Below are 27,704 nucleotides of genomic sequence, written 5' to 3' on the forward strand. Positions count from 1 at the left end.
CGAGTATACTGGCAGGGGCACTACGAATGTAGTGTGTGGACTACAAGTTGAGAATGTGGGTCTCACAGCGGGAGTGTCGGTGATAAATCCCTGCAGTCGCAATATCCTCTGTGCCCTCGGTGGCTCAGATGGATAGAGCGGCTGCCATGTTAGTAGGAGATCCCGGGTTAGAGTCCCAGTTGGTGCACACTTTTTCATCTGTTCCCGTTGATGTACATCAACGCCCGTCAGCAGCTAATGGTACTGATTTATAATTTCATTCTAGAGAGCTGCACGGTCACCAATGGGATCTGTTCTTTCGGACATGGCAGGGCTTAAGATTGTGGTTCGCATCCGATCTCTTCTTTTGGAAGTGGAGTCCTTGCCTTTACCACCTATACTCGAGCTCAACTCACGTACACCTCCATGCAGTACACCCAGGCCGAAGCTTCGCCTGGATCTTTCACACGGTTCTAAGTATTCAGTCAACCACGCAATTCTCTGCTGTCACTTCCTCTCGATTCTTGACATGTACCGGGATCATGAAGTGGTTTACACTGACGGTTCGATGGCCAGTGGTCACGTTGGCTTCGCGTATGTTCATGGAGAACATACTGAACAGCACTGCTTGGCAGATGGCTGCAGTGTTTTCACTGCAGAGCTGTCGGCCATTTCTCGTGCTCTTGAGCGAATCCACTCATGCCCTGGCGAGTCGTTTCTTCTCTATACTGACTTCTTGATCGGACTACAAGCTATCGACCAGTGCTACCCCCGCCATCCTTTGGTAGCGATCATCCAGTAGTCCATCTATGCCCTGGTGTTTGTGTGGACCCCAGGTTACGTCGGAATCCCAGGAAATGAACTTGCTGACAGGCTGGCCAAACAGGCAACACGGAAACTGCTTCTGGAGATCGGCGTCCATGTAACTGACCAGCGATCATTATTACGCCGCAAGGTTTTTCAGCTTTGGGAGACGAAATGGCATCATCTCAATACGCACAACAAACTTCATGCCCTTAAGGAGAATATGAATTTGTGGAAGACCTCCATGTGGGCCTCTTGCAGGGACTCTGGGGTTCTCTGCCAGCTCCGCATTGGCCATACGTGGCTAACACATGGCTACCTTCTCCATGGCGAGGAACCACCTCGGTGTCACTGTGGCTCACATATGACTGTCGTCCACATCTTGCTGGACTGCCTACTTTTAGCCGGACGTTTAACCTTCCCAGCACTATACCTTCAGTGTTGGGCGACAATGCCTCAACAACAGATTTAATTTTTACGTTTTATTCGTGAGTTTTTTTTATCGTACCATCTAAGGGTGGGCATTTAGCCATCCATCTAAGGTCGCCACCTTCCCTCCATTATAACTCTGTCGCACTTTTTCGTTCTTTGCATTTGTTTGTCTTGGTGGACGTCTTTTCCCACATGTGTTCATCTCGCCTTGTCTTTTGGGGGTGGACATTTTAATGTGTTGCAGAGTGGCTGGCTCATCCGCTTTCATTATTGTGATCAGCCAGCCCAGAGCAGATGCTCTATGGTTTTAATACCTTCTTCTACTTTTTCTTGTGGTGTATGTTTTTCCTGTTTTGTGCTCGTTCCATTCGTTTTCTTTTTAGATGTGGTGTTGGGTGTTTTTGTACGTTGTGCCTTGCTTGCGTCAGGAAAAATGGACTGATGACCCTGCAATTTGGTCCCTTTATACTCCAAGCCAACCAATCAATCTTACCAGCCATATGGAACAACGCCCTTTCCTAGGCTCCTCACTATCTGTCCTTCCTTCTCTCCTCCGCTCTCCCCCCTTTTAGCCACTATTAATTGCATTTTACGAGTTTTCGTGGTACTGTTGTAGTAAAGAATTGAAGATCTTTTCATATGCTTGAGCCACCAGGGTACCACCACATACATAATACTTTGAATCATCTGATGAAATACCGTATCAGTTATAAATATTCCTCCATTTTTAAACAAAAAGAACCATTTCAGCTATTTTAAGTGTCAAATTACTGTAAATGATTTTGACTGGAGAATGGCTTTATCCATTGACGACGAGTCTCCTTTACATTAAACAGAAACAACAATCATTTGTTGTTGTTGTTGTGGTCTTCAGTCCTGAGACTGGTTTGATGCAGCTCTCCATGCTACTCTATCCTGTGCAAGCTTCTTCATCTCCCAGTACCTACTGCAACCTACATCCTTCTGAATCTGCTTAGTGTATTCATCTCTTGGTCTCCCCCTATGATTTTTACCCTCCACGCTGCCCTCCAATACTAAATTGGTGATCCCTTGATGCCTCAGAACATGTCCTACCAACCGATCCCTTCTTCTGGTCAAGTTGTGCCACAAACTTCTCTTCTCCCCAATCCTATTCAATACTTCATCATTAGTTATGTGATCTACCCATCTAATCTTCAGCATTCTTCTGTAGCACCACATTTCAAAAGCTTCTATTCTCTTCTTGTCCAAAGTATTTACCGTCCATGTTTCACTTCCATACATGGCTACACTCCATACAAATACTTTCAGAAATAACTTCCTGACACTTAAATCTATACTCGATGTTAACAAATTTCTCTTCTTCAGAAACGCTTTCCTTGCCATTGCCAGTCTACATTTTATATCCTCTCTACTTCGACCATCATCAGTAATTTTGCTCCCCAAATAGCAAAACTCCTTTACTACTTTAAGTGTCTCATTTCCTAATCTAATACCCTCAGCATCACCCGACCTAACTCGACTACATTCCATTATCCTCGTTTTGCTTTTGTTGATGTTCATCTTATATCCTCCCTTCAAGACACCATCCATTCCGTTCAACTGCTCTTGCAAGTCCTTTGCTGTCTCTGACAGAATTACAATGTCATCGGCGAACCTCAAAGTTTTTATTTCTTCTCCATGGATTTTAATACCTACTCCAAATTTTTCTTTTGTTTCCTTTACTGCTTGCTCAATATACAGATTGAATAACATTGGGGAGAGGCTACAACCCTGTCTTACTCCCTTCCCAACCACTGCTTCCCTTTCATGTCCCTCAACTCTTATAACTGCCATCTGATTTCTGTACAAGTTGTAAATAGCCTTTCGCTCCCTGTATTTTACCCCTGCCACCTTTAGAATTTGAAAGAGAGTATTCCAGTCAACATTGTCAAAAGCTTTCTCTAAGTCTACAAATGCTAGAAACGTAGGTTTGCCTTTCCTTAATCTTTCTTCTAAGATAAGTCGTAAGGTCAGTATTGCCTCACGTGTTCCAGTATTTCTACGGAATCCAAACTGATCTTCCCCGAGGTCGGCTTCTACTAGTTTTTCCATTCGTCTGTAAAGAATTCGTGTTAGTACTTTGCAGGTGTGGCTTATTAAACTGATGGTTCGGTAATTTTCACATCTGTCAACACCTGCTTTCTTTGGGATTGGAATTATTATATTCTTCTTGAAGTCTGAGGGTATTTCGCCTGTTTCGTACATCTTGCTCACCAGATGGTAGAGTTTTGTCAGGACTGGCTCTCCCAAGGCCGTCAGTAGTTCCAATGGAATATTGTCTACTCCGGGGGCCTTGTTTCGACTCAGGTCCTTCAGTGCTCTGTCAAACTCTTCACGCAGTATCGTATCCCCCATTTCATCTTCATCTACATCCTCTTCCATTTCCATAATATTGTCCTCAAGTGCATCGCCCTTGTATAGACCCTCTATATACTCCTTCCACCTTTCTGCTTTCCCTTCTTTGCTTAGAACTGGGTTTCCATCTGAGCTCTTGATGTTCATACATGTGGTTCTCTTATCTCCAAAGGTCTCTTTAATTTTCCTGTAGGCAGTATCTATCTTACCCCTAGTGAGATAAGCCTCTACATCTTTACATTTGTCCTCTAGCCATCCCTGCTTAGCCATTTTGCACTTCCTGTCGATCTCATTTTTGAGACGTTTGTATTCCCTTTTGCATGCTTCAGTTACTGCGTTTTTATATTTTCTCCTTTTATCAATTAAATTCAATATCTCTTCTGTTACCCAAGGATTTCTACAAGCCCTAGTCTTTCTACCTACTTGATCGTCTGCTGCCTTCACTACTTCATCCCCCAGAGCTACCCATTCTTCTTCTACTGTATTTATTTCCCTCATTCCTTTCAATTGTTCCCTTATGCTCTCCCTGAAACTCTGTACAACCTCTGGTTCTTTAAGTTTATCCAGGTCCCATCTCCTTAAATTCCCACCTTTTTGCAGTTTCTTCAGTTTTAATCTACAGGTCATAACCAACAGATTGTGGTCAGAGTCCACATCTGCCCCTGGAAATGTCTTACAATTTAAAACCTGGTTCCTAAATCTCTGTCTTACCATTATATAATCTATCTGATACCTTTTAGTATCTCCAGGGTTCTTCCATGTATACAACCTTCTATCATGATTCTTAAACCAAGTGTTAGCTATGATTAAGTTGTGCTCTGTGCAAAATTCTATCAGGCGGCTTCCTCTTTCATTTCTTAGCCCCAATCCATAGTCACCTACTACGTTTCCTTCTCTCCCTTTTCCTACACTCGAATTCCAGTCACCCATGACTATTAAATTTTCGTCTCCCTTCACTATCTGAATAATTTCTTTTATTTCATCATACATTTCTTCAATTTCTTCGTCATCTGCAGAACTAGTTGGCATATAAACTTGTACTACTGTAGTAGGTGTGGGCTTCGTATCTATCTTGGCCACAATAATGCGTTCACTATGCTGTTTGTAGTAGCTTACCTGCATTCCTATTTTCCTATTCATTATTAAACCTACTCCTGCATTACCCCTATTTGACTTTGTGTTAATAACCCTGTAGTCACCTGACCAGAAGTCTTGTTCCTCCTGCCACCGAACTTCACTAATTCCCACTATATCTAACTTTAACCTATCCATTTCCCTTTTTAAATTTTCTAACCTACCTGCCCGATTAAGGGATCTGACATTCCACGCTCCGATCCGGAGAACGCCAGTTTTCTTTCTCCTGATAACAATCATTTAGGTTCAGTTAATGCTTGAACATCTTCAGTTTGTCCTATAGTTTTGGTCTTTATTGCATTTATGTGCTGTGGCCTGTAGCCTTATTATGTGTCCTAGAGCGGAGCAACTTCTGTAGCTAATAAACTTAGGCGAGTAACGCTCTGCGGTTTCGGATATACAACGATTCGTGTTTGTGGAGTTTGAATACTACTTGGAATTTTTAGAAACCTATGTATACAAGTGATGGTGATGTAACCTGGAACGCCGGCCGGTGTGACCGAGCGGTTTCAGGCGCTACAGCGTGGAACCGCGCGACCGCTACGGTCGCAGGTTCGAATCCTGCCTCGGGCATGGATGTGTGTGATGTCCTTAGGTTAGTTAGGTTTAGGTAGTTCTAAGTTCTAGGGGACTGATGACCTCAGATGTTAAGTCCCATAGTGCTCAGAGCCATTTGAACCATTTTGTGACCCGGAACATTTTTTCGACCTAAGTACTAAATATGAAATAAGGTTCTGCCGTCTGGTCTGCTAGAAACGTTTGCTATAATAAGTGAATTCAATAAATATTTTTAATTTGATCGAACCCCGAAGTTTAGCGTCGCCTTATCATCGTTTTCCTGACTTAAACGATTAACTGATTCAAGTTCTTACTGTCTGATTTTCGAGATATATCGAGGGCATGCATCCACCTTTATATATATATATATATATATATATATATATATATATATATATATATATATATATATATATTGAGGGAGAGTAACGTCACAGTCATTTGTGCAAAACCGTTTATCCCGTGGACTTTGCAAGAAAAACGGTTATGTATGTTTCTGGTATCTGAATATTTTTGACCTGTGTCTTTTTTCGATAGCAAGGCATTTTACACTACTGCCACAAAATCTGGATGCAAATTTTCCAAGGCGCTGGTACGGTACAGAAAGAACTGTACTTCGTGTTCGTTGGTTGGGAAAGGACGTAAATAAAATAACTTAACAGACCCTGAAAAACTTAACCACCTAAATTATTTCTATCCGTGATGTGTTGCTGAAGAAGCAGAATAGCACATACAACATGGACAACCTAAGTGACGCAGGACTTCTCTTAGATGTTGATACTTTCTTCTGTTTCTTCTCATTTATAATTTTTTTACAGTGCTATACATCCAGAATGAGATTTTCACTCTGCAGCAGAGTGTGCGCTGATATGAAACTTCCTGGCAGATTAAAACTGTGTGCCCGACCGAGACTCGAACTCGGGACCTTTGCCTTTCGCGGGCAAGTGGGGAAGTGGTAGAGCACTTGCCCGCGAAAGGCAAAGGTCCCGAGTTCGAGTCTCGGTCGGGCACACAGTTTTAATCTGCCAGAAAGTTTCAGTGCTATGCATGTTCAGTAAAGTATAGGCCATTCATCTATTCAATAATCAATCACCATAAAACGACATCGATTTCTCCGCCGTTTTACCCTGTTATGTACTTTTATTATGCAATATGACACAAAGTTTGGTTGATAATGGGCAGCACATCGTCGAATTAAATAAAAATTTAATACAAGTGACATTTTGTATAAGGCCAATCAGACAGGGGGCAGTTTCTGCAAATGTAATGTTCAAACAAAACACTTCACAGCGGACGTAGTACACTACAAAGCGACATAACGCCAATTGCTGCAGGCGCCAGCTAATTCACGAAGTGTATAATTCAGATTGTTCAGACCAATTTATAACGAACTAATAGCTGCGAGCACAATTCGAAACAGTAATTATCATCCCTTTTCCGACTCATAGAGTTTAAATATTTCTGAAAAGATGTGAACGTCACTGGCACACTATGAAACACGACGTCCTAGTACAAATGCTTAACGATATCGTCGTACAACAATATGGGAATTGTGAGTCCGCCTTGATGCAAAACACTTTTTATTTGTTTACTTATTTGATCCCCAAACTAATTTCGGCAGCAAATATCGAATCGTCAGTGCGTGTTCAAGCCTAAAATATGCAGAAAATAGCATAGTTATACAAACACAACACATTAGAACATTTTTACTGTTCGTTTTTTGAAATATAGTTTTCTGTGGATGCTTTCATACTACTTTATTTATTGTATGTTAGGGCATATTTTATGTGCTTTTTTCTGTTGTTGTTTTTTCTCAGCGTACATCATGTCATCTGCAACTGCGTGAGCAGCTGTTATTAAACAAATACTAGAAGGTGAACTTAACGTATGTCAGCGTTATACACTTGGGGTTGCGGTAGTGTTGTGGAATGTAGTTTCGGTGTGTACTGGGCTCTTACTTAGTTATTCGTGTACTCATGTTCGTTGGACGGCATGTAGCTGATTGTATGCACAGAAAAACTTAACTTTCGCACTTTGTTTATAATCCGGAGCTTACGACATCTTGCTGTTCGCGTGTGTCGCGAGAGACCTATCGCATGTTACAAGAAGGCTGTGAAAACTGTAGCGGGAGCTACACGCCTTCTTTTCCTTATTTATATCTCTCTGTGTAATAGGGGAGTGGTTCTTACGCCTGTGTGTGTTTTCTGTTCTGTTATGGGCCAGTTCTCCCAGAGCGGTAAAGAGTGTGTTGTTGCAAAGTGTTGTGTTTTCGTTTACTACATTTTTCCTGTCCACTATAGCCTTTTATATGTAGTAATTTTCTTATGTTGTTAGTTGTTGCTGTATAGTGTTGCTGTGTTTCAGAATGCGTAGATCGCTTTCGATATTAGTGGGGTTGTGGTTTTTGTTCATTAGGTATTCTGCGAAAGTTCAGTGTGGGCTATCACTCTTTAGAGCTCTCATGTGCTCTGTGTACCTCATTCTGAAATTTCTGCTTGTTTGTCCTGTGTATTGGGCCTGGCAGAGGTTGCATGCGAGTTGAAATATTCCAGCGTTGCTGAATCTGTCTGAGGGTTTTTTGTCTGATCTTAGCCGTTTTTGAACTGTGTTGTTTGTTCTGAATGTTATTTGGATCCCTTGCTGTTTCAAGAAGTTTCCAAGTCTACCTGATATTTTGTTATTGTATGTTAGTGTGTACCATCTGTCTCTCTTTTCCTGATGTGGTATGGTCTGCTGTGTTGTCTGTGTGTTCTGCCTCTGGGTTCTCAGATCGCCAGGTTGTGCTCTTGAGTGGCTGGCCACTGTTTTTATGTTTCATTTTGACCTTTTTGTTGAGTTTGTTAATGATATCTGTTTTAGAATCGTTTTCAACAGCAATTTGTTTGATTATATTTAGTTCCTATGTGCAGTTTTGAGGCTTAAGAGGTGTTCTGTTTATTCTGTGGAGCATGTATTTGAAACTGGCATATTTATGCACTGTTGGGTGATAGGATGAGCTATGGTTAACAGTGCTTGTGAGAATTAAGGTTGGTGGTTGTTTCTTGGGATTGTAAGATCCAAGAAATTTAGTTTATTGTTTTTTTTTCTATTTCCACTGTGAAGTGGATTCGTGGGTGTATTGTGTTAATGTTACTGTGCAGCTCTTCTATCCTTTTTTGTGTTTCATGTACAAGACAGATTATGTCATCCACATATCGGTACGAATGGATTATTTTGTACCCATCTTGTTTTTGTGTTTTTTATATGATCCAAGAAAATGTTGGCTAAGGTTCCACTGATGGGGGACCACATAGGTAGCCCCTCTTGTTGTAAATAGAAGTTTTTGTTGAAAGAGGTTGTTTTGTTCTGCAGTAGCCTAAGAATGGATAAGATTTCATTTATTTGTATATCTGGGAATTGCTCGCCTTTTAGATGTTGTTCTAAAATGTTTATAGCTATAATTTTGCCATAATTTTGATATTAGACTTCATAGCTTGGCAACCGATGTAGGTTTATTGTTGACTCGAGCGTCGACTGATCCAGTATAGTTTTTTTAATTGTCATGCTGCTTGAGTTGGGCATCGACAGTCTGTCTCCTCTACCGCTATCTGGCTGGTATGGTTGAACCTGTCCAGTATAGCCTACTGTGTCCTCAGTGCACGCAAGCCTCACCACCACGTCAAGGTCACATGTCTGCGACAGGTTTGTTTAATTTTTTTAAATTTTCCGCGTTTTTATTTTTATTGCTTTTATTATTTTGTTTTATATTTTCTTATTGTTTAAAAATTTTGTTTAGACTTTTTATAGTTACACACATACGCAGTCTATGAAAAATAATGATAAATATTTAATATAGAGCACAAAATAGCTGCTGACGTAAATACAATACCGAACGAAATATGAAATACTGTGCTAAGTTTATAATAATATTGTACGTGAAGGTTGAGTGACACAAATCGTTTACCGAATTTGCATAGCTACTGCAAATATTTATGTGCCATAATTTGACTATGAACGCACTAGGACGACTGATTACTTATTTTGATGCTTTTGTCAATGGAGACTGGAAGTTTATACTGCGTAGATAAACTTTCGATACAATCATATTACATAGACAAAAAATACTTGAAAGTGTACCACTTCGCAAGCTGAACAAAAAATAATAAACTACTGAAAATTGTTCATCTTGTTATTATCTATTATCTTAAAAATTCTTGTCATGGTTTATTTAAGGTGTGTAACAATAAAACCTGAAAATTAAAAACCGTCGCTGGCAAAACTCAAAGTAATAATTTTGGCGCGAAATGTTGCGAGAACCAATCCGTACGTGTATGATTAGCCGAAATGAGCACATCATCAGCGAAACAATGTATGCAGGACACAAGCTTTGAAACATTTCAATCCTGTACGGAAGTGGTTGATCTTAAGGTTGTTTTGTACTAAAATAAATGTATAAAATGTAGCGTAGTAATTTTTGAAGAAAACACGGTAACACATTTTCTACTGGTTAGAAATAAGATGACCTCTTTGTGACAACTATTCTTATAGCTATTTTCGATTAGTTTAATCTTCTGTGTGGCCAAAGATGAGAAACTAGATGGCTAAGAAGGTTGAGTGATACACATCGTTTACCGAATTTGCATAGCTACTGCAAATATTTATGTGCCATAATTTGACTATGAACGCACTAGGACGACTGAATACTTATTTTGATGCTTTTGTCAATGGAGACTGGAAGTTACGCCACATGGACAATGTTTTGTATACTCCAGAAGGGCGAAGAAATCTCTTTGTCATCTGCTGTTGTACAAGAGTTTAATTTTTATTCATCGAAAGGCAAGTGTGACTTCCCAAACAGGGGCGTTGTTGAAGCACGTGGCCTACACAGTCGTAATTTATTGAAGATGTTGATTCGAATGATAAAACTAATTTATCCTTGTAGTCTTGCGGTAAATATTGCATCGAAGGAATCTGAAAATTTGACTTAGTCATGAGAACAAACGTCATGTTCAACAACTGTTGAAGCAATGTGATCCTGATACTGTAAACGTCTGGCGAAGAATTTTTATGAGGTATTTGTTAAGCAGAAACAACTTCAGAACAGTTTCCAGCCACGATAGCAGCGTGCGTCACAACATGGAGAAGTGTTCATGCTGACCTGTGTGGACCTATGGCAGGAGTAGAATTTTTTGGGAGTTTCCAACATTACAAATGGTATATTTTCTCAAGCAGAAGCCTGAGACTGTAGAGAAGGTTGCGAAAACGCTGGGCAGTGCGAAGAACTTTTGTGGGACACCACCAAAAGCATTTCAGTCTGATGGCGGACGGTAATTTGGCAGTACCGAAGAAAAGGGTTTGTTGAAATAAATGGTGCATAACTCATCGTCACAAATCCTTACACTCCAGAGCAGATCTGTTGTGCTGACTGTACCAACTGAACTGCTCGAACCATGTTGCAATCTCACGGTTTGTCTAAGTTTTTGTGCTTAAGCGGTAAAAACCGCTGTTTATGTTTTAAACAGAAATGTTACAAGTCATGTAAACGGCGTAATGCCTTGTGAGATGTCCTCTAAAAGATATTATATCTAAATAAACTCCTTATTTTTGGGATGAACTGCTTTGCTAATATTCCTATGGAAAAACGAAAGAAATGGGATCCAAAAGGAAAACCAGGACTTTTTGTTGGGTATTTCGTGGCAATGATGATTTTAGTGAGTCGATTGAATCTGAAAAGTGGACTGGAGCAAGGATGTTACCTTTGAACCCGAGAAAACTGGAAGGCACTACTCCCAAATGAAATGGATGATGAAAAGTCGAAGAGTCATGATGAAGATGATATAATGTTTCTCAAAGAACCTGCAGAAGCCAGTTCTAATGAGAGAGAACTGAGAAATGGGCAGCAATTGAAGAAAGAAGATCTTCCTGAAGTAATGCTGACTGAAACAAATGAGGCTGTTACTCTGTGAGCTACGAACATTGGAGAAAGTAGTGGCTTAATTTGAGGATAATTCTAAGTAGAGTTTGGAACCAGCGCCACCAAATCGCAAGCTCATTTCAAACCGTTGGCTCTATGGAATTAAGTGTAAGACCGTTGGTAAAATTGATTGCTATAAACCAAAACTAGTTGTGCTGAGACTTAGTCAATAAGAAGGTACTGACACGATGAAAAGTTAGTCTTGTTGCTATATAAGACCAAAATGGAGCAATTTTGGGTGTTGCTACTACTGAGCATCTTCATTTGGCGCCGTTAGATTTAAAATTTGCTTTCGTGAGTGGAATCGTAAATGATTAGATACATATGCAGAGGCCTGAAGATTTATAAATGCAACTAATTGCATGCAAAAGCTTCATAAAAGTTTGTATGGAATAATCTCCGAGGTGCTAGGATCAACGGTTCCCTGTGAATCTTGAGCTTGTACAAAGTATCGAGAAGACTGCAATGACGAATTGATGGTAGATTTGCAGGTCAATAATGGATTAATATTCGCAAGTGAGAAGAAGGATACAGAGGTTTTCTAAGGGAAATTCAAGATGAGTCTAAGATTAATAATGAACCAGTAGTCTATGTTTAAATATCATTATATAAGAAGAGGATGGATCAACAGACACTGATCAAGAAAGTTATGCTGCTTAGGCGGTTTAAAATGACCAAGATCAACCCTGTGTCAGCCCCAACCATATCTACAGCTAGATGAGCTGACTAATGATAAACGCACGATTGCTGCATAACAGGAAGCAGGGGGCCGTGTTATGCATGTACCTGTCGGTACAAGGCTCGATATGGAGTTTGCGGTGAGCTGTGTGTTACAATTTTTGAGAGCCCTCAAGAAAATCACTGGAATTTGGTAAAAGCTAAATTATGGAAGGAACACACAAAAACTGTTGTGGGAAGGCTAACCAAAGACTGCGTTTCATTGGCAGTACACTTAGAAAATGTAACAGATCTACTAAAGAGACTGCCTACACTACTTTTGTCCGTCCTTTTTTAGAATACTGCCGCGCCGTTTTGCATATTTCCCAGATAGGACTGACGGAGCACGTCGAGAAAGTTCAAAGAAGGGTAGCACATTTTGTGTTATTGCGAAATAGAGGAGAGAGTGTCAATGAAATGATACAGGATTTGGGGTGGACACAATTACAAACACAGGCTTCTCAAGAAATTTCGAGCATCAACTTTCTTCTGCGAATGTGAAAATATTTTGCTAACGCTGACCTACATAGACAGAAAAGATCATCATAGTAAGGGAAATCGGTAGTAAGGGAAATCAGAGCTTGTACGGAAAGATATAGGTGTTCTTTTTTTCCGCGCACTTACGAGATTGGAATAATAGAGAGTTATATTGAAGATGGTTCGATGAGCCCTCTGCTAGGCACTTAAATGTGATTTGCAGAGTATCCATGTAGATACAGATGTATATCAAAAGTTCAGTGTCACTGGCTAGAAGGCACGAAGCTAGCCATTAAGACGGAAGACTTCACATGTACGCTGATACTGATTGTGCCGATGACCCAGCAACTCGACGTTCAGTTGGTGGAGTGGTTGAAGGCTTTCCGGAGGAGCGATTTCCGCGGTTAGTAAGTGGCAACAGTGCACCTCATTCTCAACAACCGGGTCGCTGCCAATGATGGGGGCAAGAGAAGCAATACAGCTATTCAAAATCTTTGAAAAAAATCACGGCTTGAGAGTGTTCCTGTTTCTCTTGTTGATAAGTTTAATTAACCTTTACCTACCGTTGGTTCTCAGTGACCCTTCAGTGGCGTTTAATATCTTCTCTATTAGTAATTATACATTTTATTGTAATGAAATTTTATGACTTTTCATAATTTGTCAAGTTAGTCACAATTTTCAAAAAAATTATAAAAACTTACCTATGGCTTTGCGTTGAGTTGTTAGTGCACGTTTCCTCCCGTACGCGCCGCGCAGGCTCTTGTGGTCAGGAGCAACTTTTCAACAACCAGACGCCTGTCTGCGCAGCGTCTGTCACGTCGTTTGCCATTGTTGATTCGCGCTGTTATTTTTTCAGTGTTCAACGGTTCTCCTTGTGATAAGCACATGTTTATTTAGGTCCTTTATCTCATAACAGTCCTCTGCTCTACAAACTGAAGATGTTACGGAGAATGAGAAGATAAGGGAATTGTTGGAGCAGTCTTTTGATGCTGAAAACCCATCTGGTGAATGTGATTCATCCAGCGATGGTGATAATGAGGTAGATGTCGCTCGAAACTCATAAGTACACAAAGATGATAATCATGAAGAATCTCTTTACAAAGATGGAGAAGAGTAATTTAGTGCGAATTCTGTTGGGCGTGACTTATTATTTTCTCGTAATGGGAATAAAATATGGGCTACAGCTGCACGAGCTGGAATTTCTGGTGGACGGAGCAAAAACGATGTACTGAAGGAAGACAAGGGACTTAAAAGTTATTTGGTTAGGAACCGTGATAATGAAGAATCTTGTTTTATGTTGTTCTTTCATATATTCCTTATCGATAAAGTGCGTATGTGGACCAACAAGGAAGGTGGATATATACAGGGTGAATATAGAGATGCATGAAATGAAAAACTTTCTTGGTGTTCTTGTCCTGACTGGAGTTTGCAAGTCAAGAAATGAAGATATCAGTCAGCTTTGGACTGCTGAGGTTGGTCGACCACTGCTCAATGAAATTATGTTTCGCAACCGCCTCCATGCCATTCTGAGGAAGTTGCGCTTTGATGATGCATGAGCCCGACGTGAACATAGATCAACTGACAAATGGGAACCAGTCAGAGAAGGTTTTGAGATGTGGAAAATTACGCTTATGGATGCCTAAATTCCAGGATGGTATATGACCACGTATGAACAGTTGGTCACGTTTGGAGGTCCCTGTCCATTTCGACAAAACGTCCCATCAAAAAATGGTACATATGGAATAAGGTTCTTGGCTATTTGTGACAGATACTACTGCAAGATGAAAGTGTATTTGGGGAAGGAGGAAGAAACCAGAGCTTTGCGACTTGGAGAGAATGTTATGTAAACCCTAAGAAGTCTGGACGTAATATCGCCTGTGATAATTTTGTTGTCTCTCGAGTTAGCTCATTATTTGTTGTCAAAAGATCTGAGACTAGTTGGCACTATCTGCCTGCCGATTTCATTACACCTAATGGACTTGAAGCATACTCTACGTTATTTGATTCAAAACCAGATATTATGATACCCTCTTACATTCCTAAGGAAAACAAAGTTGTTACGATTCTTAGCTGTCTTCATAACCAACCAACAGTGTCATCATCACAAGTAAAGAAGCCTGAGGTTATAATGACATACAGTGCCACAAAGGGCGGTGTTGACACCGTGGACCTGAAGATGCGATGCTACAATGTGAAAAGAAAAAAAAGATGCTGGCCATTGGTGGTTTTCTTCAACATGGTCGGTGTAGGTGTGATGAATGTATACATTATGTGGAAGACGCTGGCCACCAATAAAAAAAGTGAGACGTCGGACATTATCAATATGGGAAAGAAACTAGTAGGGGTAAAGGGGTTAATGTATTCATTAGCAGCACCGGATGCAGAAAGGTCAGTGAAACCACCAGCTAAGAAAAGGAGAAGATGAGCATATTGGATAGAGAAGAAAGATAGAAAAAGTCAAATTACGTGTTATAAGTGCACCAAATCTGTGTGGGCGGAACATTCCGCTATTGTCTGTAGACTCTGGCAAATTTGCAATAAGAATAAAAGCCAATTATGAAAATTGTTTTCTAAAATGTGAACTTTAAATAAATAAAATTATTTTAAATGTATTTATACCGCAAAAGTCGTTCACATCATAAGTAGGCAAAATAGCGTCAACTAGTAGGCTACATCATACAGATTTTCTGGTAAGCAGAGGGTTAAACGACCAAAAACCCTGCATTTCACAAGAGGTCGGAGGATACTGATGTTGTTGTGCACTGTGATCAAGAAGGCGAGACAGCCATCTAGTATGGGCCGGGAAATGAGCAAGCTGCAGATTTTTTCACCAAACCAGTACCACGTGCTCTGTTTGAAAATCCCAAATAGGGTATTGGACTGTATTAATTACAATTTTTAAAAGCGTAAACTTTTGAGAGAAATGTTGAAGTGAAGTGCCTGGATTGACATTTGAGTGAAATCTCTGTACTATTTAGGTATCTCCGCATGCAATATCTTTTGTTGTCGCAAATACTCGTTCTAAGAATTACTTCACGCGTGTGCTATATTAATTTAATTAAGCGTATCATACCCTTATCTTTGAATTTCTACAATACTTTGCTCTTCAGAGGGTAGTGTAGATGTACAGCGTCCCTACCTGAAGATGCCTCTTTCTTTTTCGTTCCGTAGAAGTACTATTTCTCTAGGTGTCTTGACTAACTGCAACATTAGGTTAATAGATAACGAGAGCATTTTATGGAACTTGGGAGCACTTGTTAAATGGCAAGGCGGCAATGGAAGTTTCATGTTATGCATGAACTTATAAAGTGATTAATTTTAGTGAAGCTGTTCATACTTCTAGTAACTCTTCACGTGATGCAAATACACCCGAATTAACCTATAGTTAATTCCATTTGCTACACCTACATTCAAATGTGTAATACTGCTGTAAACTTTAATTTTTGAATGCTAATGTAGTCACTTTGTGACAGTCTAAATCACATCGTTTACCATTTCATATCGAAACAAATTATTCGTTGAATGCTTTTACCGTTCTGCGTGTGTGCCTTTTTAAAAACGTTTCACTTTCAAATACACAAAGAGATTCAGTTCAAACAATCTAAAACAAACGAGGCTGCACTGTCTCTGTTTCAGGAATTTACGCAATTATCTTTCTCATCCAATGTAGCAGACGTATTAAATCGTTTACATCTTTCTGAGTATATCGCAGATGCAACTGTGGCAGCAAAAGTGATTATTTGGATTTGGGTAAGACAAGGTAGCTAGTGTCTGTTACATAAATTGATCATAAAACCTCACTCCCAATGTTTGGGTACGAAAACTTTCTTCTCGCTGCTGCAGTAACGTAGCAACGCAGTACTCGACAAACCATACTTTCCACAATTGTTGCCTGAGTAATGGTTGCAGATATTAAAGGGTACTTTCCCTGAAAACTGTAGCTACAATATGGAACACAACATTTTAAAACCGACTGAGAGATGTCCGCTGCATACTGCTCTGTTACTGAGTGTAACGCCGCAGTGCTTTATTGAAATTTTAATCTAATCCAAGTGACTGTGAGTAATTTGTCCTTATATCGCTACATGTTTTTATTTTCTTTTGTCTTCGGCTTTATAACTGGTTCGAGATGGCTCGTCATGTAATCCTCTCTTATACCAAGGGGAACTGCAAAGGCTCAATCTAGATATAGTAGGGGTCACTGAAGTGAAATGAAAAGAAGACAAGGATTTCTGATCAGATGAGCATAGGGTAATATCAACAGCAACAGAAAATGGTATAACGGTGTAAGACGTGTATATTTCTATTGTCTATTGTCAAACCACAATTTATGAAAGATGTTTATATTTTATTAATTTGATTAAGTAGGAATAATTAATATTTGTCATGTTGGAAATAATTGTGGTAGCAGGGAATGTCTGCACCAAAGTATTGTTGGCAAGAGAGACAGCAAATTGATATAATTTTAAAAAGGACGGGAGAGACCGCGTATGGATTCATTTTAAGAAAAGAGCGGGAAAGACCGCGCATTGATACATTTTGTAATGGTAGGAGGGATTTTCTGCACCAGAAAGCATTGTTGGCAGGAGAGGCCGCACTTTGGCGTTCGTGGGAAGTCAGTAGCAGGCGAGATGTGAAGCAAGTTGGTAGCAGGTCTGAAGCGAGAGGTTGAGAGGAGCGGTGTGCCTTCCAGTCACTAGCTTCACATCTCGCTTTCCACTGACTTCCCACGAACGCCAAAGTGCGGTCTCTCCTGCCAACCGTCACAAGCTGAAGATGAGTTAGAGGAAGTATATGAGGACATTGAAAGATTAATACAGTACACAAAGGGAGATGAAAATCAAATAGTCATGCGATATACAAAGCAGTTGTAGGTGAATGAATTCAAGAAAAGGTTACGGGAGTTACAGGAGAATATGGGCTTGGGAAAGGCTAATTGATTTCTGTAATAAATTTCAGCTAGCAATAGAGAATACTCTGTTCGAGAACCACAAGTGAAGGTAACATACTTGGAAAAGGCCGGGTGATACGGGAAGATTTCAGTTAGATTACGTCATGGTCAGACAGAGATTCCGAAATCAGTTTCTGGATTGTAAGGCGTATACTGGAGCAGACATAGACTGCGATCTCAATGTAGCAGTGATGAAGACTAGGCTGAAGTTTAAGAGATTAGTGTGGAAGGATTAATACGCAAAGAAGTGAAGTAAGGAAGTACTAAGGAATGACGAGATAGGCTTGAAATTCTCTAAGGCTGTAGATACAGTAATAAAGAATAGTCCAGCTGGCAGTACAGCTGAAAAGGGCAATCTAAAAACGGCAATCTAAAAAGGGCAGGAAAGAAAAACATAGATACAAAGAAGGTAACTGCGAAGAAACCATGGGTACCAGAAGAAATACTTCAGCTGATGGACGAAAGAAGGAAGTACAAAAATGTTCAGACAAATTCAGGGATATAGAAATATAAGTCACCGAGGTATGAAATAATCATAAAGTGCAGGGAAGCTAAGACGAAATGGCTGCATGAGAAATGTGAAGAAACGAAAAAGAAATGATAGTCGGAATGACTGACTCAGCATATAGGAAAGTAAAACAATCTTCGGTGAAATTAAAATCAAGGGTGGTAACATGAAGAATGCAACCGGAATTCCTTTGTTTATTGTAGAGGAGAGAGCAGATAGGCGGAAAGAGTACATTTAAGGCATCTAGAAGGGGAAGGTTTGTCTGACGTGATACAAGAAGAAATAGGAGTCGATTTGGAAGGTGCAGGGGATCCAATATTAGAGTCAGAATGTAAGAGAGCTTTGGAGGACTTAGGATCAAATAAGGCAAAAGGGATCGATAACATTCCATCAGAATATCTAAAACCATTAAGGGAAGTGGCAGCGAAACGACTACGCACATTGGTGTGTAGAATGTATGAGGATGACAGTATACCGTCTGACTTTCGGAAAAATATTATCCACTCAATTCTGAAGGCTGCCAGAGCTGACAATTGCGAGAATTATCGCACGATCAGTTTAACAGCTCATGCATCCAAGTTGCTTACAAGAATACTATACAGAAGAACAGAAAAGGAAATTGAGGATATGTTGGATGACAGATTGGCTTTAGGAATCTAAAGGCACCAGAGAGGCGATTCTGACATTGCGTTTGATAATGGGAGCAAGACTAAAGAAAAATCAAGACACTTTCATAGAATTCGTCGACCTGAAAAAGCATTCGGCAATGTAAACGAGTGCAAGATGGTCGAAATTCTGAGAAAAATAGGGGTAAGCTATAGGGAGAGTTGGATAACATGCAATATGTACAAGAACCAAGAGGAAATAGTAAGAGTGAACGATCAAGAACGAAGTGCTCAGATTACAAAGTGTGTAAAACAGTGATGTAGTCCCCCCCCTCCCCCCCCTGCTCAATCTGTGCATCGAAGAAGCAGTGATGGAAGTAAAAGAAAGGTTCGGAACTGGAATTAAAATTCAGTGTGAAAGGGTGTCAATGATACGAGTCGCTGATGACAATTGCTATCCTGTGTGAAAGTATAGAAGAATTTCGTGGTGTACTGAATGGAATTGACAGTCTAATGAGTAGAGTAAATGGACTGAGAGTACATCGAAAAAAGACGAAAGTAACGAGAAGTAGCAGAAATGAGAATAGCGAGAAACTTAATATCAGGAGTGATGGTCACGAAGTAGACGAAATTACGGAATTCTGCTATCTAGGCAGCAAGGTAACCAATAGTAGACGGAGCAAGGTGGACATCAGAAGCAGACTACCACTGGCAAAAAGGGCATTCCTGGCCAAGAGAAGTCTACTAGGCCTTAATTCGTGGAAGAAATATCTGAGAATAAACCTTTGGAGCACGGCTTTATAGGGTAGTGAAATATGGACTGTGGGAAAACAGGAACAGAAGAGAATCAAAGTATTTGAGATGTGGTTCTACAAACGATTGTTAAATATCAGGTGGACTGATAAGGTAAGGAATGATGAGGTTCTTTACAGAATCGGAGAGGAAAGGAATATGTGGAAAACTCTGACAAGGAGAAGGGACAGTATGGGAGGACATCTGTTCAGGCGTCAGAAACTGGCTTCCATAATACCAGAGGGAGCTGTAGAGGGCAAAAACTGTAGAGAAAGACAGAGTGGAATACATCAAGCAGATAATTGAGGATGTATGTAGCAAGTGCTACTCTGCGATGAAGAGGTCGGCACAGGAGAGAAATTCGAGGCTGGGAGCATCAAACCAATCTGAAAACGAATGACTCAAGAAGAAGAAGAAGAAGAAGAAGAAGAAGAAGAAGAAGAAGAAAACAAAAGGAGTCACCACAGCTCAGACTAGCACATTACCCAACATCGTCCATTATCTTCCGAATTTTATATTCGTATCTCTAACTTCCCCTGCAGTTTCTTCTCTGCACTGCATCCTTTAGTACCATGAAAACTATTCCCAAATGTCTTTTACATGTTTATATGATATCCCTTCTTGTAGTCGGTATTTTGCACTTACTCCACACCTCACCGATTCTGCTCCGGATCTCCTCATCTCCCATCTTATCACTCGAGGTAATTTTCAGTACCCTTCTTCCCGTCAAAGACTTTTATTCCCTTCTTTTCCAGTTTTGTTGCAGACAGTGATTAACTTTCACACAATGCTGTGCTCCAGAAGAACATTCTCAGAAATTTCTTCATCAAATTAAGTTCTGTATTTGGTACTACTTGACTTATTATTGTGTGGAATGGCCGTTTGTCAATGTTAGTCTGGATCTATACTCTGCTACTCACCTTACAGTGAGTGCAGGAGGTATCTGTGTACCTCTGTCATTCCCTCCATTTTCTGTTTCGGTCGTACTCGTAACAACACAGGCGAGGTTACATCATTGTAAGCCGACTTCACTTTTCTTCACGTGCGCATGAGGATAGGAAAAGGTGCATAGGCTTACGTTATGCGATACAGAAAGAAAGGGTATATTTGAGGTAAATGTTATAGTTACTTACGTCTGATGTAGCGCTGATTTCCATCGCAATTATTAGATTCATTGTATCTTTAGGTAAAGTAATTCGAGCATCATCGATGCGGAAAGCTTAATATTACACTGTCCAGTCACATTAACGTATCTAGCTGTCAAAATCCTTAGTAACTACGTTTTGCAGCTCAGATTGCTACGATGCCTGCAGGAAGGGAATCAGTGAGGTTGTGGAGCCGTGTCTGTTCCAGTGTCGTCGGCAGCTGTTCCTGTATTTCTCGGTTGAGGATTCGTGGCGCTAACAGCGCGATCGATGTGGTCCCACAGATATTCGACTGGGTTTAAATCCGGGGAGTTGGTGGCCACGCGAGTACGGTGAATATTCTACTGCTCTTCGAACCAAGAAATTTCACTGCGAGCTGTGTGAAACGTTGCAATATCCTGTTGGTAGATGTCATCGTGCTGCGAAGAAACAAACTGCATGTAGGGGTGGAAATGGTCCCCAACGGTAGATGCATACTTGCGTTGATCCACTGCGCCTTCCAGAATGACGAGATGGCCCTGGGAGTGGCTGCAGCCTGAAATCATCTGACTGCTTTCAGCCGTTTAACGCAGTAAACATCCAGTGTTATGTAAAACTTGATTCATTTGAAAAACCCACCTGTCACCACACAGTGGACGTCCAGTTGCGATATTGACGTGTAAATTCCAGCAATTGTCCTGATAAACGGCAGTCAGCTTTGGTTCATGACCCAGTCGCCTGCTCCGGTGGCCCATACGTAACAACGTTCGCTAACACGTCTCTGACAAAATTCTGTTGGTAGCTCCTTGGTTCATCTGGACGGTTTGTTGCTCAACAGTTACACTTCTATTAGCACGGACATCTCCGCAGCCAACGTTCACCGCTATCATCTATGACCCACGTTGCACCACAGTTGCCTCGGCACCAGTTTTGGATAACATCATTTTGCAATGCACGGTATACTTTAACCACGGCGGCAAGTGAACAGTTTAGAAACTTACCCATTTGGTAAATGCGTCAACTCTTGGCCCGAAAGCCAATGATCATTCCCTTTTTTAGTCAGATAAATCACTTTGTCATCACATTACGGCAAAGACTCAACTGTTTGCTAACTTCACGATGTGGTAGTACGAATAATGTTGTAGAGAACCTTCTGGTTAAAATTTAATATTATTGTGTTCAGAGTTATTTCGATTAAACAGGACGAAATGCGTTATCTAGACAACTGTCCTAACATTATCATCTTACATCCTATGTAAATCCGTGTACTTCTTTGACAATAATCATGAATTAAAAACAATTTGTGTACAGCTAAACACGGTTGTGCTCTGTCATAGAATAAGGGTCAACTCCTAACCCCAACCATCTATTCTATAGACGCTAACGCACTCACAGGGTGTTTTTGCTGATGTCTGACGACAGAGAAAAGGAGTGGAGTGTCAGACGTTTAAAAAGCCTGTATTCTCTTCCTGTCTCAGCAACTTATCCTGAAGTTTCACTTCCGTACAATGCAGCATTACAGACAAATACCTTCAAAAAAGCCCTCTTACCACTTCAATATTAAATTCTTAGAAATTACTCTTTGTCAAAATGCATTTATTGCTATAATCGGTCTGCATTTTATGTCCTCTCTGTTTCGGCCATCATCTGTTATTTTGCAGCCACACCGCAAAAGTCACATAGCACTTTTAGTGTCTTATTTCCTAGTCTAATTCCCTCAGTAATAACGGATTTAATTCGATTACTTTTCATTAACCCAGGTTTAGTATAGTTGTTCATCTTATTGCCTCTTTTCAAGATGCTTTCTATTTATATAATAAACAAACAAGCGCCGTCTGGATCACAACGTTTTATTACCGATTACCTGTTTCGAACTACGATGCAAATCGTGTTCAGATGTGGCACATAAAAGCGCAACTTGTCGACTGTTGTGTAAATCTACCACTACTGATCAATTGCACTTCGCGTCGCCCGACCTGAGGATGATTTACAATGGAGGTTTCAACTGGTAGATGATTATACAATGTTGTGATTCAGAGGGTGTTTATTTGTTATAACGAAAGAGATTAATATTCACAAGACACTATCTATTTTGCTCAGATGCTATTCTAGTGTAGGGTTTTCGGAGGCCATGGAACATTCAATTCTTCTCGTTAACAAATCATGTCGAGACCCTCAGTCCTAAATGTTCCGAAACTGGTACCATTCGTGGCTTAGTTTTTAAAAAAAGTAAACTGTATGTTGTTCCATGGTCCATAATACACGACAGTTTTCTTAACCTGAAATATAGAATTAAAAACTAAAAAAATCAAGATCGCTGTATGAATACAACTTTATTTTGATGACCGGTTTTGACAATCAATTTTGCCATCATCGGATCCTTTGCAGATACAACTCAATCATTCCCATCATGCGTGCTGTACAACATACCGTGTCACATCACAAAATGTCATCCCAGGAACATGAAGAACGTAACATATCGATATGTCAAGTACAGAACAAGGTTTACGTACAATATAATGTATGTTGCAGCTACTACACACGCTCGTGTTCGTACAACAGGTTAATAAAGACCGTTAATAAGATTCGATATGATATCTTAGATTACCGAAACGCATCATAGTAACGTTGTATTTAGCGATCTTATCTGTTTGAAGTTTTACTTCTACATTTCATTGCGTATTAAATCACCCCCATACTTGAATAATGTCGAGCATATACTTTTTTTTTGTTCATTGATCACCATGGGATAGGGCTTTATCTTATCAAGCAATCCCCGCCTACTGCACTACGAAAAGTTGCGGCAGAAGATCGAGAAACAACGTAGCCGAGGACAGTTGAGGTCAACAGTTGCGGCAGAGGAACTGCCAATACGAACCATAACAGCAACCATAATAACACCAGAGAAAATGGCAACCGTGTGCCGTGTCTTGCCGCCCAAGCAACTAGAATCGGAGAGACGTGAATCGGCGTGTGGCTGCGCACCTTATCAGTAACGACGATGCCCCCTTGGAACAGCGGAATCCTTCCCTGCAGCCAGGGAGCCAACAAACGATGGAAGAGTTAAATGCAACCAGCGCCCTCCACAGTGCCCAAGGAATCTGCAGGGTATGCCTATGGACTGGAGAGCGATGGAGTGCATTCTGGAATGTGATAAACAAAAACTGTAATTACCAGAATAATGACAGACGCTAATCTGGCAGCAGATATAGTTTTCATCATAGTGGAAATAGTATTTTTAATTATTATTATTATTTCTTTCCTTCCTCAGACATTATGTCTGGTTAAAAATGGAAAGTGTCGCGGACCTTGATCAAGCGTGACTTCCTTTTAACTGTACGGTATATGTTACATTGCATTTAGGAACTTTCGGGTAATTGAACATGTATCAATAATTACAGATTTCTGTAGTTGTATATATACGTTTGGATGTAGCTGTATTGCGTTGATGTACTAGTGGATATTGTGTGGTATGACTCCTGTAGTTGATAGTATAATTGGTATTATGTCAACTTTATCCTGATGCCACATGTCCTTGACTTCCTTAGCCAGTTGGATGTATTTTTCAATTTTTTCTCCTGTTTTCTTCTGTATATTTGTTGTCCGCAGCTCGTGGTCGTGCGGTAGCGTTCTCGCTTCCCGCGCCCGGGTTCCCGGGTTCGATTCCCGGCGGGGTCAGGGATTTTCTCTGCCTCGTGATGACTGGGTGTTGTGTGAAGTCCTTAGGTTAGTTAGGTTTAAGTAGTTATAAGTTCTAGGGGACTGATAACCATAGATGTTAAGTCCCATAGTGGTCAGAGCCATTTGAACCATTTTTGTATATTTGTTGTATTGGGTATGGATATTTCGATTAGTTGTGTTAATTTCTTCTTTTTATTGGTTAGTATGATGTCAGGTTTGTTATGTGGTGCTGTTTTATCTGTTATAATGGTTCTGTTCCAGTATAATTTGTATTCATCGTTCTCCAGTACATTTTGTGGTGCATACTTGTATGTGGGAACACGTTGTTTTATTAGTTTATGTTGTATGGCAAGTTGTTGATGTATTATTTTTGCTGCATTGTCATGTCTTCTGGGGTATTCTGTATTTGCTAGTATTGTACATCAGCTTGTGATGTGATCTGCTGTTCCTATTTGTTGTTTGCAAAATATGCATTTATCTGTTGTGTATTGGGATCTTTAATAATGTGCTTGCTGTAATATCTGGTGTTTATTGTTTGATCCTATATTGCAATCATGAATCCTTCCGTCTCACTATATATATTGCCTTTTCTTAGCCATGTGTTGGATGCGTCTTGATCGATGTGTGGATGTGTTAGATGATACGGAGGCTTGCCATGTAGTGTTTTCTTTTTTCCAATTTACTTTCTTCGTATCTGTTGATGTTATGTTATCTAAAGGGTTGAAGATGCGGTTATGAAATTGCAGTGGTGTAGCCGATGTATTTATATGAGTGATGGCTTTGTGTATTTTGCTAGTTTCTGCTCGTTCTATAAAGAATTTTCTTAAATTGTCTACTTGTCCATAATGTAGGTTTTTTATGTCGATAAATCCCCTTCCTCCTTCCTTTCTGCTTAATGTTAATCTTTCTGTTGTTGAATGTATGTGCTGTATTCTATATTTGTGTAATTGTGATCGTGTAAGTGTATTGAGTGCTTCTAGGTCTGTGTTACTCCATTTCACTACTCCAAATGAGTAGGTCAATATTGGTATAGCATAAGTATTTATAGCTTTTGTCTCGTTTCTTGCTGTCACTTCTGTTTTCAGTATTTTTGTTATTCTTTCTCCATATTTTTCCTTTAGTTCTTCTTTAATATTTGTATTATCTATTCCTATTTTTTGTCTGTATCCTAGATATTTATAAGCATCTGTTTTTTCCATCGCTTCTATGCAGTCGCTTTGGTTATTCAGTATGTAATCTTTTTGTTTAGTGTGTTTTCCCTTGACTATCCTATTTTTCTTACATTTGTCTGTTCCAAAAGCCATATTTATATCATTGCGGAATACTTCTGTTATCTTTAGTAATTGGTTGAGTTGTTGATTTGTTGTTGCCAGTAGTTTTAGATCATCCATGTATAGCAAATGTGTGATTTTGTGTTGGTATGTTCCAGTAATATTGTATCCATAATTTGTATTATTTAGCATGTTGGATAGTTGGTTCAGAGCAAGGCAGAACCAGAAAGGACTTAATGAGTCTCCTTGGTATATTCCACACTTAATCTGTATTGGTTGTGATGTGATATTATTTGAATTTGTTTGGATATTAAGTGTGATTTTCCAATTTTTCATTACTATGTTTAGGAACTGTATCAATTTAGGATCCACTTTCTATATTTTCAATATTTGTAGTAACCATGAGTGGGGTACACTATCAAAAGCTTTTTGGTAATCAATGTATGCGTAGTGTAGCGACCTTTGTTTAGTTTTAGCTTGATATGTCACCTCTGCATCTATTATCAGTTGCTCTTTACATCTTTGTGCTCCTTTGCAACAGCCTTTTTGTTCTTCATTTATAATTTTGTTCTGTGTTGTATGTGTCATTAATTTCTGTGTAATGACTGAAGTTAATATTTTGTATATTGTTGGTAGGCATGTTATGGGGCGATATTTAGCTGGGTTTGCTGTGTCTGCTTGATCTTTAGGTTTCAGATAAGTTATTCCATGTGTAAGTGTATCAGGGAATGTGTATGGGTCTGCAATGTAACTGTTAAATAATTTAGTTAGATGTGAATGTGTTGAGGTGAACTTCTTTAGCCAGAAATTTGCTATTTTATCTTTTCCAGAGGCTTTCCAATTGTGAATAGAATTAATTGCTCAGGTGACTTCATGTTGCAAAATTATCACTTCAGGCATTTGTGGTATCATCTTATATGTGTCTGTTTCTGCTTGTATCCACCGTGCATGTCTGTTATGTTGTACTGGGTTTGACCATATGTTGCTCCAGAAGTGTTCCATGTCTATTATGTTTGGTGGATTGTCTATTTTAATGTGTGTGTTATCTATTGTCTGATAAAATTTCTTTTGGTTTGTGTTGAATGTTTGGCTTTGTTTCCTTCTATTTTCACTTTTTTTGTATCTTCTAAGTCGTTTGACCAATGCTTGTAATTTCTGCTTCTTTTCATCTGATTGCTCTATCGCTTCTTGTTGTGAGATTTTACCTAACCTTTTTCGTTTTTTGTCTGAAATTTCAGTTCTTATAAATTCTGTTAGCTGTCCAATGTCTTTTCTCAGTTTTTCTATTCTTATCTGTAGCCTATGTTGCCATGCTGGTTTTGTGTGTTTCTTCTGTGTGTTGATTGATTCTCACAGATTATTATTATTATTATTATTATTATTATTATGGCAGAAATATTTATGGTGATGAGAAGTACTTTCGTGTACAATAAAATTAAGTAGGAAGTTAGGAATTTACACTTAATTTATGTAAGATTCAATGCAGCCTGCGTTTAAATTGTAGGTAACAGGCTAAACTTGAATGGAATAAATAAATACAGAAATAATAACTGTTTATTAATCTGTTCTACCAACATGAACGTGTGTCATCAGCGCAACACGGATGACATTTTATGTTAACCTATACTTGACATGCCTTCATATCACGTTCTGCACGTTCCGGGAATGAAGTTTTCTGATGAGACACATTATGTTGTACATATGATAGAAATGCATTGAGCTGTATTTGTATAGGACCCGATGATGACAATTTAGACTGCCGAAACCGCTCAACAAACTAATGTTGTGTTTGGGGATACTGGCTGTTTGAATTTTTTACTTTCATATATAGTATTTTTGTAGAACACCCCCATATGTGAATTATATAAAGCATATACGACTTTTCCTAACATGTCGAAACGTAAGTCTTACAAGACCTCTTCTTGATGTGTGCCGTTTTTGTTAGAAACCCTTGTAGGATTCCATACCTTAGTCGATCAGAACGGAACTTTTATAGGATCACTTTGCTGTCCTTCCGTCCGTCTGTCTACCCGACTGTTAAATACACATTTGACAGTTATGTCACTTACTGAGGTCTATGGTCCCTTGGCGGTGTAAGAAACTGAAGATTCTAAGTCAATGCAGTCAACAGATACGGCTATTTATGTCACATATGTTGATACTTGCAAACTTACTCATGAGAACCTATAAGGTTCCCTGTGGTTTAAAATCATGAAATTTGGCAAGAAACAAGGTTTCACAGTACAACCAACGGAAAATATCCGAAAACTGTAAATTTGTGATTATATCACACGAAAAAAAATTTCTTGTCTTTGTTATCAGACAGTCTGTCTATTCTCCCG

This window comes from Schistocerca serialis, chromosome 4, assembly GCF_023864345.2.
Source record: "Schistocerca serialis cubense isolate TAMUIC-IGC-003099 chromosome 4, iqSchSeri2.2, whole genome shotgun sequence".
NCBI classification, from domain to species: domain Eukaryota; kingdom Metazoa; phylum Arthropoda; class Insecta; order Orthoptera; family Acrididae; genus Schistocerca; species Schistocerca serialis.